We start from the raw sequence: 14,569 nt of genomic DNA on the forward strand, positions 1-14,569 counted from the left end.
AGCACGGCAATCCCTGAGACTGGGTAAAATGAAGAGACAAATACTTTTACGTTAGTGGATACAGGTTAGTTAACAACGTATACAGCACAGAGATGGTACTTGGGCAGCAATAACAATGTGGGGTTCCGGGGTCTCCTGCTAGGGTAGGAGGTTGTGCCCTGTGGAGTCTGGAAGGAAGGGGATACTCTGAGTTTCAGAAGGTAGGGTATTGTAGCTGCAAAAAGGCAACAGACAGGCTCATTTAAGGTAAACATTGGCCTTTGTCAAAGAAGATCCCAGCCTAGGACGTGAGTGCTCACCCTGACTCACTTTCGGTTAGGAAGTTTTAATTTCTGACCATCTCACGTGGTTACTTTCAGTCTCTGAGTTTGCAAGTGCACCCTGCAGGCCCCCCCAGAGCTTGTCAGGTTTAGTTCCGGGCCCCATTTTCATGCGCCGAAGTGTCCCTCTTTTTCCTTCTCAGTGCAAATATTCTTCTGACCCCTTCAAATGGAGTTCAGTCCTTATCTTTCTTGAAACTTCCTGTGTCTCTCTTCTGGTCGCGAGCAGCCAGGGCGGTAGCGGCGGGCACAGTAGGCTGCGGCTGGGTGGCAGCGATAGCGGCAGGATGTTGACTATCGGAGTATTTACCCTAATTGGCAAGCGAGCAATTTCCACCTCGGTGTGTGTACAGTGTGTGCTCCCTAGTACGCGGGAGTGTTGTGAAGAGTGAGGACTTTGCTCTCCCAAGGTATGTCGATCGACGTGACTATCCCTTACCTGATGGGGCCCACGTCAAGAACCTTTCTGCCATCCAGAAAGCCTTGAAAGAGGAGAACAACCCTTGGAGCAGTCTTAAATTGTTGGAAAAGTTGAATTGTATCTCATTAAGTTCAGCGAGAGCTTTGCTGAAGTGAACAGGAGCACGAATGAGTGGAAGACAGTTGTGGGCGCTGCCATGGTTTTCATCTCCTACACTGCTCTCATTCTGATCTGGGAAAAGCGTGTATGGTCATGCACGTGTACATAGCGTGTATGACCCCATCCTGCACACCTTTGAAGAGGAGTGGGTGGCCAAACAGACCAAGAGGATGCCCCACATGAAGGTCAGCCGGATCCAGGGCTACTCTGCCAAGTGGGACTATGACAAGAATGAGTGGAAGAGATCTGAACCTCACCTTGTTCTGTCATCTCATTTCAGTTCAGTATATTTACTGGAACCTGTTATATTGCAGTCCCGATGCTAATAAATGAGCAGTTTACTTGAAAAAAAGAAAATAAACCTCTGAGCGTCCCTACTTGTTGTTGCTCCTTCTCCTGGGCTATGCAGTTTAGCATTTACTATTCTATGTCCTGTTCCATAGTTCCCTGAAAGGAAGTGCAATGACATATATCTTGCTATGACATATAGTGGTGCTGAAGAAATATTTCATAAACTGAAAGTTGCAAAACTTGACCCTCATCCTTCTAATATCTTAGAACCCTGTTAGAATGAGAGCTTGCATATATAAGATTCTCTCAACTTATGAGCAATGAATATTTGCTCATAAGTTGAACCAGAATAAATAAACCAGAATAAATTGGTTTTCTTTTTAATTGAGCCATTTAAAAGGTGAAAGGAGTTTGTTTAATAGAACCATAAAACAAGCAACTGTTGAATATTAATCTGGCCTTTGCCACTCACTGGCTGTATGACCCTGGAGAAAATCAATCAATCAATCAAAAGGCAGAGGAATGTTAAATGAAAACTGAGGTTACAATCAGTAAATCCAGACTGGGGAATTCTACTAGATAGTGACCTGTTTCTTCAACAAATAAGGGGAACAAAGAGACTTTTAATGTGCAATGTTATTACATCTGATTTGGATCTAATTTGCACAAACAATAAAAAGTCATCTACAATAATTAGATACTGTCAACATTAACTAGATATTTGATGATATTAGTAAATTATGTTGACTATAGTGATAAGGTAGTTATGTTTTAATATGTTTTGAAGATCTATCTAGAGTATTTATGAGTAAAATTGATATTTGGGGCAGGAAACTGGGTGGGGGACAGTAGGGAAGTGGCAATATGCATAAATTTCATACTCTGTACCCTGCACATAGCCTGGCATTTAGATACCATTCAGTTGTTTTAATGAATAAATAAATGACTTAGATCCCCATTCTGGTTTCATCTCTCTTAGTAAATAGCTGCATGACCTCAGGCAGGCAGATTTCCTCTCAGATTCCTGCTCTGTGATTTAGAGGTTTCTACCTAATCTTGAGGTTTATTTCCCTATCACCCCCTTTCTGATGATAAACTTAATAACTACTATAGACGTAGGAGTGACTGCAGGGGATCTTCGGTTCTGGGGTGTCCAAAGAACAAAATGCCACCTAAACATCACCATATCATGGTGATATTTTTTTTGCTGATGCCCCAATTTGTTTGCCATCAGATACCTGCACAGCCTCGCTCCAGCTGTAATGCACAACATCTCAGAGGCTTCAAACACTGCAACACTTCTCCAGCGCTCCACTGCTCCATGTCATCCCTCCTGCTTGTTGGGGACGCCTCATCATTTTTACAGAAATACACATGCCCTGTTACATTACCCAGTTATTTCTAGTTCTTATTTCTAGGAGTCACAGCCTTTAGGACTTAGCTAAAAGAGGAATGAAACAAACAAAAAAAACATTATTCATATCTAAGCTTTATAGGAGAAGAATATTTTAATATTCTGGACTTGTTATTATTCTGTTCAGGCACCACTGTGTTCTGGAGGCCTTTTCCTGCTCCTGGCCAGATTCGATGTCCTTATCTTTTCATAACCATGAGTACCTCTCTATTATTTTTTGTGTGTGTGCCACATTATTTTCTAAGTTCCCGTTTATGTGCTTGTCTCTCTGACTAGCTTAAGAGACTTGCTGGCAGGAACAGTGTTTTTAATTTTGTTTCTAACACAGTGCCTGGCACATCCTGAGGCCTCAGTTTGTTGAATGAATAAATGAATAAATTTAATCAAACCATGAGTAAAGCAGCAGTTCCATCAAGGCCTATTCTTTATCATAAAACCATTTAACTAAATATAATATACTAGTACAATAGTTGAATCTTTTATTTATGGAACAACTTATTTTCTTAGCTGTTTTGAGATGAAATGCCTCTAAATTTGATTGCCTGCCAAGTGGTAAGAGCAATTGCAAGTGTGGGAAATGCCCTTGCTTCTTTTTTCAGAGCATTTAAACCACAAGAAGCAGTTGCTATTTATCTATTCATGACCACAATCTTTTAGAGTGACCCAATGACTTACGGAAAAATTTACCCCTTTTTAATCTCACTGTCTTCTCTTCCACTTTTCTTTTTTCTTTCTCTTTATTTTCAGTCCAGCATGTGAGTACCTTGGAAGTCATCACTCTGTCCTAGCAACAGGTACAAAGTTGAACAAACTAAAAATCAACAACTCTTCTTAGGACCATCAGAGAATTGAGATCAAAGGGCAAATTGCTACCTCAAAAAATTGGAGAGAAAGACAGGGAAGTCCAGGGTCCAACCCGCTCGCGCCAGGACCTACACACAGAAACCTCCTCGCAAACCAGTGCCAGGGCAGTTTCACTGCACTTGTTCTTCTCTTCTGTTGCTGAAACACTTCTTTCCTGTGCTCTTCTTCAGCAAGCTGCTACACCACAAGCTGCTGAGTGGAATGGGTGTCTTCTGCTGCTTCTAAATTTTTCTGAATTTCCTCCAGGGAAAGATTCTTCTTTAGAAGAAAAAGGGAACATTTTGGCATAAATTCTTTTGATTGAGGGATGAGAACCACCTCAAAAGCTTGGCTTGAAGCACACTTCTTCAGAACTTTCATCTGCATACCAGAAGTAGTCATGGTGAACCAAGACAAGAGACTGGCAGTGTATTCTACGCAACCCACTGGCAAGGAAAGCCCCAGTTTTGTCTATGTTTACTATGGTGGAAAACCAAGTATCCAAGCCAATATTAATCAATAAGGTTGCACTCCTATAGTTTGTGGGGTTTAAGCTTCTTGTCCAACAATAGCAACAATTAGTTTTTAAAACTGATTAGTTTAATTAATTTTATGAACTTATAGGTTTTAGGTTATAATATTTACTGTCATATGTCATGAAAACTTCTGCCTCCTTGATTTGTTATGATTCTTATAGACCCTGAAATATAGGATTGCAGGATGCCAATAGCCAGAAATTAAAATAGAGGCAGTGAAGTGCAGTAACCATGGCAATGCATTGGTTCAGCACCAGACCCAGAATGTATGACCCTGGTCCCAGATAGGGAGAATGGATAACACCCCCCCAATCAGAGCATGCCCTGTATTCCTTCCTTCCTATGGCTTTTCAAATCTCTCTAAACTCAACACCCAGGATCTGCCTATGTGTTAAAGAGACTATTTTACTAGTACCTAATCTGTTGGAGGTTTATCATCATCTAACTGATACAAGGGAAGGAAAATACTCAACTTCACCCCTCTCTAGCCATCCTGTCCCACCTAAGGCTAGGGGAGGGGACTGAGAAGCACTTCGGAAGCTCACAACCTGGAGGCACAGGCTCACTATAAGACTGAGACCTCATCATAGGTCTATAGAACAGCACCCCATCCCCCACAACTTACTACCACATTATTACTAAGGCCTATTTACTATACAGCTCATTTTACCCCATACGTTATGTCCAGCTTTCAGCAAAAAAAATTATAAGGCATGCAAAAAGGCAAAAACAACAGCAAAAGTCCACATAGTTTACAGAGACAGAGCAAACATCAGAACCAAAATCAGATTTGTCAGGAATGTTGGAATTATTAGATGAGAAATTTTTAAAGATAGATTTTCTTTATTTATTTTTAGAAAGAGGAGAAGGGAGGGCAAAAGAAAAGGAGAGGAACATCAATGTGTGGTTGCCTCTTGCGTGTCCCCCACTGGGGACCTGGCCCATAACCAGGCATGTGCCCTGACTGAGAAACAAACCAATGACCTTTTGGTTCACAGGCCAGCACTCAACCCACTGAGCCACACCAGCCAGAGATAGACCAGAAGTTTAAAATAACTATGACTAACATGCTAAGGAGTCTAGGAGAAAAAGACAACATGCAAAAGGAGATAGGTAACATGAGCAGAGGGATGGATATTATAGGAAAGAATCAAAAAAATGCCAGAGACCAAAAACACATAAGTAATGAGCTCATCAGTACACTAGATGAAATAATTGGTGAGCTTATTGACATTTGAGATGAAATGCCACTAAATTTGATTGCCCACCAAGTGGTTAGAACAATCACAGATGTGGGAAATGCCCTTGCTTCTTTTTTCAGAGCATTTAAACAACAAGAAGCTGTTGCTATTCATCCATTCATGACCACAGTCTTTTTTTAGAGTCACCCAGTGACTTATGAAATTATCCAAAGAATTTACCTGACAAAGAAAATGTCAATATAAACTTCCAAAACTGAAAAGCAAAGAGAGAAAGACTAAAAAAAATATAACACACTATCCAAGATCAGTGGGAAAACTACAAAAGTGTAATGTACATGTAATGGGATCAACAGAAGGAGAAGGAGACAGTAACAGAACAAATATTTGAAGTATCAATGACTGAATTTCCCAAAATTAATGTCAGTTACCAAACCACAGATACTAGGAGCTTAGAACACTAAGCAGGATAAATGCCAAAATAAAACTACACCTAGGCATATTATATTAAACCACAAAAAGTCAAAAATAAAAAATCCTGAAAGAAATAAGAGGGGGGAAAATCTTACATAAGGCAAAGAATTACATCTGACTTCAGAAAGCATGCAATAAGAAAGTTGAGTAAAACATTTAACATTTTAAGAGTAAAAATCTACCAACCTTGATTTCTATATCCAGCAAAAGTACCCTTCAAAAACCATTGAGGGAATTTGATGTTAAAAGAACTGTCTTACAAGAAATTTTAAAAGAAGTTCTTCAGAAAGAAGGAAAATGATTAGGTCAGAAACTCAGATCTACATGAAGAAATGAAGAGCATTAGAGAAGAAGTAAGTAAAGGTAAAATAAAAACTTTTTATTTTTAGTTGATCTAACAAAATTGTTGAAAGTAACAATTAATTTGATAATTATAGTTTATAAGTGAAATGAACGACAGCAGTGATACAGGAACAGGATGAAGGAATTAGAGATACTTTGTTATTCTAAAATGCTTGTATTATCTATGAAGTGGTATAGTATTATTTGAAAGTGGATTTGGATTAATTGAAAATGCATTTTGCAAATTTACAGGTGACAATGAAAAATGTTAAAGGAAAGAAGTGTAACTGCTATGCCAAGAAAAGAGAGAAAATGGAATAATATAAACTACACAATTAAAACCACAAATGGCAGAAATAGGGTGGAAGACAACAATGTGAACAAATAACAATGGCAATGGATAGAAAACAGTAACATGGTAGTCCAACTGTATTGATAATCACTTTAAATGTCAATGGTCTAAATACACTATTTAAAAGAAAGAGACTGTCACAGTGGGTTAAAATACAAAACAACTATTTGTTGTCTACAAGAAACTATCTTTAAGTAAAAGACACATAGATTAAAAATAAAAAGATAACATGTTAACTAGTAAAAGAAAGTATGAGCAGCACTCTTAATTTCAGAGCAGACTTCAGAATAAGAAAACTGTCAGTAATAAAAAGGAGTATCTCATAATGACAGAGGGGTCACTCTCAAAGATGACATAACAATCTGTAATATGTATGCATCTAAGAACAATGTAAAATGCATGAGGCAAAATCTGAAAGAAATGCAATAAGAAACTTCTGGTGAAGATGGCCATGTAGACAGACATGGCTTTCCTCTTTCCACAACCGCATCAAAATGACAACTAAAATAGAAAACCAGCACTTATAACTCTCAGAAATTAGTCAAATGGAAGTCTGACAACTACAGAGTTAAAGAAACCACATCCATTCAAATTGGTAGGAGGGGCAGAGACATGGAATGGGCTGGTCCCACACCTATGTGTCATGGATAAAAATTTGGGTGGGATTTCTCATGGGCAGGGAATCTCAGCCCCACATCGAGACCCCCAGCCCAGGGTCCCAGGGCCAGAAAGGTAAGTCCCCACAATTTCTGGCTGCAAAAACCAGCAGGGATCGGGTTGGTGGAAGAAACTGCTGGAGCCCCAAGCAGTTCTTAACCCACATCAGGACTCACCTACTTACTTCTTCTGAGCTACATTACCAGGATAGTAGCTTGAAAGGCACTAGTGGCATACTGGGAGAAACTGAAGTGTCTGGCATCAAGGCAAACAAAGGCCATTGTCTCTTTTCTAAACCCTCCTCCCATACAGCCACAGAGACAGCAAACTGGTGCCATATCTGAGACTCCATCAACCTGGGTAACACTGTTTGACCCACCTTGGAGACCCCCAGAGACTCCGCCCCACCCAACTTCCTGGCCCACCCAAGCTGCTTTTCCATGTGAATGGCCAGTCTTGGCCTGTGTTGTACAATTTCCTGAGTCCTCTCAAACAAGCAATAGCAGTGAGCCCCAGGCCTAAATCTAACAGCAGCCAGTCTAGGTTCATAGCTTGGATTCACCTGGAAATCTCCATGCTCAACAAAAATAGCAGCCGTCTCAGATTGCTTTTTAGCTCATGTAGGGTAGCCTTGGGCAAAACACAGGTTGGGGTTAACCTTGGCCTGCACTACCTGAAAAACCCCAGGGCCAGAGCGCTCAATAGACAGCTACAGACCATATAGGAGCACCACCACCCTGCCCCTGCACAGTTAAATCCTTCAAACAGGGCAGAGGTTGGTAGTAAGTGGTCACAGCCATCTTTGTAGCTGACTGGGCTGGGTAAACCCCTCCAAATGATCTGCCAACAGCAACCAAGGCTCAACTACATGATGAGGGTGTACTCAGCCCACACAGTGGGTACACCTCAAGTACCCAGGTTGGGTGATAGGAGAGGCTGTGCCACTGGACCCTACAGGACATCTATTACATTAGGCCACACTACCAAGACACAGAGTCAAAACAGCTCTAATACATAGAAACACACTGGGAGGCTGCCAAAACAGGGAGACAAAGAAACATGGCCCAAATGAACAGATCAAAACTCCAGAAAAAGAGCAACACAAAATGGAGATAAGCAATCTATTAGATGCAGAGTTCAAAACACTGGTTATAAGAATGCTCAAGGAACTTAGTCAGGACCTCAGAAGCATAAAAAAGACCCAGTGAGAAATGAAGGATGCACTAATTGAAATAAAGTACAATTATAGTAGATAAATAGATGAATTTACAGTGTATGAAGCCCAGAATCAACAATTTACAGTAGAGTGGATGAAGCGCAAAATGAAATCAATGATTTGGAACATAAGGAAATAAAAACAACCAATAAGGATAATAAGAAGAAAAAACTATCCAAAAAAATGAGGATAGTATAAGCAGCCTCCAGGACAACTTTAAGAGGTCCAGCCCTGGCTGGTGTAGCTCAGTGGATTGAGCACGGGCCTGTGAAGCTGAGGGTCGCCGGTTCGATTCCCAGTCAGGGCACATGCCTGGGTTGCAGGCCAGGTTCCTGGTAGTGGACACATGAGAGGCAACCACACATTGATGTTTCTCTCCCACTCTCTCCTTCCCTTCTCCTCTCTTTAAAAATAAATAAATAATTTTTAAAATTTAAATAAAAAAAGAGATTCAACATTCACCCCATAGGGTGCCAGCAAGAGAAGAGAAAGAGCAAGAAATTGGAAATCTGTTTGAAAAAAAAAAAGAGAAAACTTCCCTAAGTTGGTGAAGGAAATAGACGTGCAAATCTAGGAAGCACAGAGAGCCCAAAACAAAATGGTTGCAAAGAGGCCCACTCCAAGACAAATCATTTTTGAAATGCCAAAGGTTAAAGGTAAAGAGAAAATCTTAAAAGCGGCAAGAGAATAGCACTTAGTTACCTGCAGGAGAGTTCCCATAATACTGTCAGCTGATTTCTCAAAAGAAACTTTGCAGGCTAGAAGGGATTGGCAAGACATATTCAAAATCCTGAAAAACAGAGACCTACAGCCAAGATTGTTCTACCCAGCAAAGCTATCATTTAGAATCAAAGGGAAGATAATGAGCTTCCCAGACAAGGAAAAACTAAAGGAATTCATCATCACAAGCCATTATTATATGAAATGTTAAAGGGACTTACTTAAGAAAAAGAAGACCAAAACTATGAACAATAAAATGGTAAAAATATGTATATACCAACCATTGCTTACTTTTTAAAAAGTAAGCAAACAAGAAGAACAGAGACAGAATCATGGATATGGAGAACTTTTTTTAAAAAATTATTTATTATTTTTTAAAATTATTTTATTGTTGTTCAAATATGGAGGACTTTTTGATGGTTGCCAGATGGGAGGGGGTGTGGGGGAATGGGTGAGGAGGTGAGGGGAATAAGAAGTACAAATAGGTAGTTGTAGAATAGCCATGGGGATATAACATACATTATAGGTAATGGAGTAGTCAAAGACCTTACATTCATGATTCATGAACATGAACAATGGTAGGGGGATGGCCTAGGAGGTGGGGGATGGTGGGTGGAGGCTGCCAAAGGGGGAACAATTAGGACAACTCTAATAGCATAATCAGTAAAATATAATTTATTTTAAAGAGAAATGCAATGGGAAATAGATGAATCTACTATTATAGCTGAGTATTTCAACAGCCCTCTACCAGGAATGGACAGATTCATGAAGTACAAAATCAGTAAGGACATAGTTGAAATCAATAACACCATTAATCAAATGGATATAATGAGTTCCCATAGACTTCCTTTATATTCGTATAGACATCCTTTATATGACACAGAAGAATATATGTTCTTCTCAAGCTCACATGGAACATTCACCAGGATAGACATTTTATGTCCATAAAACACACCTAAACATTTTTAAAAGAATAAAAATTATTCAGTATCTGTTCTCAGACCAAAATGGAATTAATGTAGGGACCTGTATTAGAAAGATATCTAAAAAAATCCCAGACTACTAGGAGATCAACAACACAATTCTAAATAATGCATGAGTGAAAGAAGAAATCTCAATTGAAAATTTAACATATTTGAACTAAATGAAAATGATAAAAATAACTTACCAAAACTTATGGAATGTAGCATGATGGGACATTTATAGCATGAAATTCATATGTTAGAAAAGAAAGATCTGAAATCAATTATCTAAGAAAACTAGAAAAAGAGCAAATTAAACCCAAAGTAAGCACAAGAAAAGAAATAAAAAATCAGAGCAGAAATCAATAATTTTGAAAACAGGATATCAATAGACTCTACTGGGTAGAGAACATAAATAAAATCAAAAGCTTGTTCATTGAAAAGATAAATAAAATGAATAAAGTTCTATCTAAGCTAACTAAGAAAAAGACAGAGAAGACACAAACTGGTATCAGAATTGGAAGAAGGGACATCACTATAAACCTCATGGATATTAAAAGAATAATAAGTGACAACAATAATAAGTGAAAAACTGTATGTCCATAAATTGGAAAACCTAGAAAAATGGACCAATTCCTTGAAAAAGACAATTTACCAAAACATACATAACAAAAATAAAATAAAATACAGAGTCTGAATAGGCCTATATCTATGAAAGAAATTGAATCAATAATTAATAATGTTTTTATTTTATTGAATTTACTGGGATGACCTCACTTAATAAAATTATACAGCTTTCAGGTACACAATTCTATAGTACATCATCTGTACTATAGATCATCCAAAGTCAAGTCTTCTTCGATCACCATTTATAAACCCTTTCCCTTTCCCCACTCCCCTTTCCCTTTGGTAATCACCAAATTGTTGTCTCTGTCTATGAGAGTTTTTCTGTTTTGTGTGGGGGTTTTTTGCTTAATCCCTTTACCATTTTCACTCAGCCTCTCAACCCCTCTTCACCCCTCTTCAGCTGACTTCTGACAGCTGTCGGTCTGTTCTCTGTCTATATGTCTTGTTTTCTATTTGTTAGTTTATTTTTGTTTATTAGTTGCCACATATAAATGAAATCATGTGGTATTTGTCTATCTCTGACTTACTTCACTTAGCACAATACCCTCCAGATCCATCCATGCAGTTGAAAAAGGTAAGATTTCCTTTTTCATGGGCTAGTGGTATTCCATTGTGTAAATGTATCACAGCTTTTTTATCAACTCATCTACTGATGGGCACTTTGGCTACTTCGATAGCTTGGCTGTTGTAAATAATGCTACAATGAACATAGGGGTGCAGTTATTCTTTCAAATGAGTGTTTCAGGTTTCTTTGGATATATTCCCAGAAGTGAAATCACTGGGTCATAACGCAGTTCCATTTTTACTTTTCCATACTGTTTTCCACAATGGCTGTACCAATCTGCATTCCCACCAATAATGCACAAGGGTTTTGTTTTCTCCACATTCCCCCTAACACTTGTTTATTGATTTATTCATGATAGCCATTCTTACAGATGTGAGGTGAGTATTTCATTGTGGTTTTTAATTTGCATTTTCCTAATGATTAGTGATGTTGAACATCTTTTCATATGCCTATTAGCCATCTGAATGTCCTCTTTGGAGAAGTGTCTATTCAGGTCATTTGCCCATTTTTAATTGGATCTCTTTGGTGTCAAGTTTTATAAGTTCTTTATAAATTTTGGATATTAGCCCTTATCAGATGTATCATTGGTGAATATGTTCTCCCACTCAGTTCATTGTCTTTTCATTTTGTTGATGGTTTCTTTTGTTGTGCAAACCCTTTTTAGTTTGGCATAGTCTCCTTTGTTTAATTTTTCTTCTTTCCCTTGCCCAAGGAAATATATAAAAAAATATTGCTACAAGAAATGTCTGCAATTTTACTGCCTATATTTTCTTCCAGGATTTTAATGGAATTTTATGTTTTGAGTCTTACATTTAAATATTTAATCCATTTTCAGTTTACTTTTTTAGCATATTTTATTGATTATGCTATTAGAGTTGTCCCATTTTCCCCTTTATTTCTATCTGCCCTCACCCCGTCCCTCCAGCATTCCTACCCCTTAGTTAGTGTCCATGGGTCATACATATAAATTCTTGGGCTTCTCCATTTTCTATATTATTCTTAACCTCCTCCTGTATATTTTGTAGCTACCATTTATGCTTCTTATTCCCTGTATCTTTTCCCCCATTCTCCACTCTATACCTCCCCACTGATAACCCTCCATGTGATCTCCATTTCTGTGATTCTATTCCTGTTCTAGTTGTTTGCTTAGTTTGTTTTTGTTTTTTAGGTTTAGTTGTTGATAGTTGTTAACTTGTCATTTCACTGTTCATGTTTTTTATCTTCTTTTTCTTAAATAAGTACCTTTAACATAAAGGTTATCTTTAATTTTATGTTAAAGGTACTTATCTAAGAGCTTGGTGATGATCAACTCCTTTAACTTTACCTTGTCTGGGAAGTGCTTTATCTGCTCTTCCATTCTAAATAATAACTTTGCTGGGTAATCTTGGAAGTAGGTCCTTGCCTTCCATGACTTTGAATATTTCTTTCCAGCCTCTTCTTGCCTACAAGATTTCTTTTGAGAAAGCAGCTGATACTCTTATGGGAACTCCTTTGTAGGTAACTGTCTCCTTTTCTCTTGTTGCTTTTAAGATTCTCTCCTTATCTTTAATCTTGGCTAAGGTAATTATGATGTGTCTTGGTGTGTTCCTCTTTGGGTCCATCTTCTTTGGCACTCTCTGAGCTTCCTGGATTGGCATGCCTATTTCCTTTAGCAGATTGGGGAAGTTTTCCTTCATTGTTTTTTTTTTTCAAATAAGTTTTCAATTACTTGCTCTTCTTCTTCTTCTGGCACCTCTGTAATTTGGATGTTGTAATGTTTAAAGATGTCCTGGAGGTTCCTAAGTCTCTCCTCCTTTTTTTGAATTCTTGTTTCTTTATTATGCTCCAGTTGAATGTTTACTTCTTCCTTATGTTCCAAATCATTGATTTGAACATAAGGTTTCCTTCATTTCACTATTGGTTCCCATATATTTTTCTTTATTTCAGTTTGTGTAGCCTTCATCTTTTCATCTAATTTGCGACCAAATTCAATCAATTCTGTGAGTATCCAGATGCAGTTTTGAACTCTGCATCTGATAGGTTGGCTATCTCCTTGTCACTTAGTTCTTCTTTTGGAGTTTGGATCTGTTCTTTCATTTGGGCTGTATTTGTTTGTCATAGGACACTTGTTATGTAGTGAGGGCTGGAGCCTTAGGTCCCCACTCACCAGGGTGGGACAACCCACTTCAACTGTGTTGTGGTGCTATATGTGTGGGAGGAGTCAGAGAGGAAACAATGCCGCTTGCTTGGTTCTTGCCCACTTTCAGTCACTTCCTCTGGTACCCACAAGTGAATCGAGCTCTTCTGGTGCTAAATACTGGGTGGGTGGATTTGTGTATGTTCTAGGGCTCCATGGGCTCCTCCAATGGACTCTCCTGTGAGACTGGCAGTTTCTCCCACTGCCAAAACCACCCCCTCACCCCCCAACTTTCACAGTGAGAGATTTTGAGGCTTTATTTCCCCACACTGGAACCCTGGGTTGCACTGTCTGTCTTGCTGCCCAGTTGTTCTTCCTGATTTATCCACATGAAAATGTGGGACCGCCCAGTCCACCAGCTGCTGCCTTGCAATGCTGTTATCCTTGCCATCCCAGCTTCCCATCTGTTTCCCTCCTACCAGTCTGGATGAATGTTTCTTTAATGCCTTGGGTACCAGACTTTCATACAGTTCAAGTTTATCGCAGTTCTGGTTGTTTTTCATTTTAAAATTGATTGTTTTCCTTCTTGTGATTGTGTGAGAAAGCAAAGCGTATCTACCTATGCCTCCATCTTGGCTGGAAGTCCCTGTTTATTTTTGCATATGGTATAAAAAGGTGACCTAGTATTATCTTTTTTTCACATATATGTCTAATTTCCCCAACATCATTTATTGAATAGGTTATCTTTACCTTACTCTAAGGTCTTGCCACATCAGTCAAATATTAAGTGACCATAAAGGTGTCAGTGTATTTCTGGGCTCTCTATTCTGTTCCATTGATCTATATGTCTGTTTTATGCCATTGCCATGCTGTTTTGATTACTATGGACTTGTAGTATAGTTTGATATTAGGTAGTGTGATTTCTCCAATTTTGTTCTTTCTCAAGACTGTTGTGGCTATTTGGGATATCATATAAATTTTTGGAATATTTTTTCTAGTTTTTATAGTCCTATGAAATACTCCATTCATATCTGTATATGAGTAATTGAGTTGAATCTATAGATTGCTTTGGGTAGTATGGACGTTTTAATGATGTTAATTTTTTGTATCCATGAACACAGTATATTTACACCATTTTCAGTTTCTTTCTTCACCATCTTATAATTTTCTGAGTATAGGTCTTTTACATCCTTGGTTAAATTTATCCCTAGATATTTTATTTTTTTATGCAATTGTAAATGGGATTGTGTTCTGAGTTTCTTTTTAAAAAAATTATTTATTTATCTTTAGAGAGTAAGGGAAGGAGAGAAATATCAAAGTATGGTTGCCTCTTGTGAGTCCCCTGCTGAGAACTG

General features: G+C 38.4%; 1 pseudogene; it reads left to right on the top strand.

Moving 5' to 3' along the window:
* Positions 1 to 557: 557 nt before the first annotated feature.
* On the top strand, positions 558 to 2,149 carry LOC118975152 (cytochrome c oxidase subunit 4 isoform 1, mitochondrial-like; annotated as a pseudogene).
* Positions 2,150 to 14,569: the final 12,420 nt, after the last annotated feature.

This window comes from Sturnira hondurensis, unplaced genomic scaffold (genome assembly GCF_014824575.4).
Source record: "Sturnira hondurensis isolate 20B ecotype Veracruz unplaced genomic scaffold, ASM1482457v3 Scaffold0020119, whole genome shotgun sequence".
Lineage (NCBI taxonomy): Eukaryota > Metazoa > Chordata > Mammalia > Chiroptera > Phyllostomidae > Sturnira > Sturnira hondurensis.